Genomic DNA, 2,500 nt, shown 5'->3' on the forward strand with positions numbered 1-2,500 from the left:
CCCAACGACGACCACGTTTCTCCTTCCCAGCTTCTCAGTCGGAACCGCGTGTGACCGGGGGAGCCTGTCGCCGGTGGCCGGCGGAGGCCCCCCGAAGGCGGCTTTCGATTGCTTCTCGGTCAAGCTCTGGGGGGAGCGCAAACAATCCGGGCGCATGGCGCAGAGTCTGGGGTGAAGTCTGAGATGGGGACACGAAGCACCGTCAACAGCACTGGAAGAGCTGCTCAGAAATCCGTTGCCGACATGAGCCCGAACCCACCGGGGCTCGACCTGGCACAACTTTCGCGCGACCTAATTTTTTGTCACTCAAAGGGTTTGAGCACCTAATATTTTGTCACTCTGGTTCTCCGACCCAGAGAGCCACCGGGACCGCCCCAGGACCTCCTGCCCGGCTGCGGGGACCCTCCTCGGGCCTGAGGGACCGGCTGGACCCGGGAGGGACCGGGTCTTCTCGGACCTCCGGGGGTCAGGGGGGGCACTCGGTCGCCTGGCCTGCCCGACCGAGGCGTGCGGCAGGCCGGGCAAAGAGCACCGTGATTCGCACCCTTGAGCTCCAGTGAAACCCCTGGAAGACATAAGCCCGACCCCACCGGGGCTCGACTTGGTACAATTTTCGCGCGACCTAATTTTTTGTCACTCAAAGGGTTTGGGCGCCTAATTTTTTGTCACAGCTCCGGCACCTAATATTTTGTCACTCTGGTTCTCCGACCCAGAGAGCCACCGGGACCGCCCCAGGACCTCCTGCCCGGCTGCGGGGACCCTCCTCGGGCCTGAGGGACCGGCTGGACCCGGGAGGGACCGGGTCTTCTCGGACCTCCGGGGGTCAGGGGGGGCACTCGGTCGCCTGGCCTGCCCGACCGAGGCGTGCGGCAGGCCGGGCAAAGAGCACCGTGATTCGCACCCTTGAGCTCCAGTGAAACCCCTGGAAGACATAAGCCCGACCCCACCGGGGCTCGACTTGGTACAATTTTCGGGCGACCTAATTTTTTGTCACTCAAAGGGTTTGGGCGCCTAATTTTTTGTCACAGCTCCGGCACCTAATATTTTGTCACTCTGGGTCTCCGACCCAGAGAGCCTCCGGGACCGCCACAGGACCCCCTGCCCGGCTCCGGGGACCCTCCCCGGGCCTGAGGGACCGGCTGGACCCGGGAGGGACCGGGTCTTCTCGGACCTCCGGGGGTCAGGGGGGGGGCACTCGGTCGCCTGGCCTGCCCGACCGAGGCGTGCGGCAGGCCGGGCAAAGAGCACCGTGATTCGCACCCTTGAGCTCCAGTGAAACCCCTGGAAGACATAAGCCCGACCCCACCGGGGCTCGACTTGGTACAATTTTCGGGCGACCTAATTTTTTGTCACTCAAAGGGTTTGGGCGCCTAATTTTTTGTCACAGCTCCGGCACCTAATATTTTGTCACTCTGGTTCCCCGACCCAGAGAGCCTCCGGGGCGGCCCCAGGATCTCCTGCCCGCCTCCGGGGACCCTCCCCGGGCCTGGGGGGCCGGCTGGACCCGGGAGGGTCCGGGTCTTCTCGGACCTCCGGGGGTCAGGGGGGGCACTCGGTCGCCTGGCCTGCCCGACCGAGGCGTGCGGCAGGCCGGGCAAAGAGCACCGTGATTCGCACCCTTGAGCTCCAGTGAAACCCCTGGAAGACATAAGCCCGACCCCACCGGGGCTCGACTTGGTACAATTTTGGCGCTACCTAATTTTTTGTCACTCAAAGGGTTTGGGCGCCTAATTTTTTGTCACAGCTCCGGCACCTAATATTTTGTCACTCTGGTTCTCCGACCCAGAGAGCCTCCGGGGCGGCCCCAGGACCTCCTGCCCGGCTCCGGAGACCCTCCCCGGGCCTGAGGGACCGGCTGGACCCGGGAGGGACCGGGTCTTCTCGGACCTCCGGGGGTCAGGGGGGGGCACTCGGTCGCCTGGCCTGCCCGACCGAGGCGTGCGGCAGGCCGGGCAAAGAGCACCGTGATTCGCACCCTTGAGCCCCAGTGAAACCCCTGGAAGACATAAGCCCGACCCCACCGGGGCTCGACTTGGTACAATTTTCGGGCGACCTAATTTTTTGTCACTCAAAGGGTTTGGGCGCCTAATTTTTTGTCACAGCTCCGGCACCTAATATTTTGTCACTCTGGGTCTCCGACCCAGAGAGCCTCCGGGACCGCCCCAGGACCCCCTGCCCGGCTCCGGGGACCCTCCCCGGGCCTGAGGGACCGGCTGGACCCGGGAGGGTCCGGGTCTTCTCGGACCTCCGGGGGTCAGGAGGGGCACTCGGTCGCCTGGCCTGCCCGACCGAGGCTTGCGGCTGGCCGGGCAAAGAGCACCGTGATTCGCACCCTTGAGCTCCAGTGAAACCCCTGGAAGACATAAGCCCGACCCCACCGGGGCTCGACTTGGTACAATTTTCGCGCGACCTAATTTTTTGTCACTCAAAGGGTTTGGGCGCCTAATTTTTTGTCACAGCTCCGGCACCTAATATTTTGTCACTCTGGTTCTCCGACCCA

This window comes from Synchiropus splendidus, unplaced genomic scaffold (genome assembly GCF_027744825.2).
Source record: "Synchiropus splendidus isolate RoL2022-P1 unplaced genomic scaffold, RoL_Sspl_1.0 HiC_scaffold_72, whole genome shotgun sequence".
NCBI lineage: Eukaryota > Metazoa > Chordata > Actinopteri > Syngnathiformes > Callionymidae > Synchiropus > Synchiropus splendidus.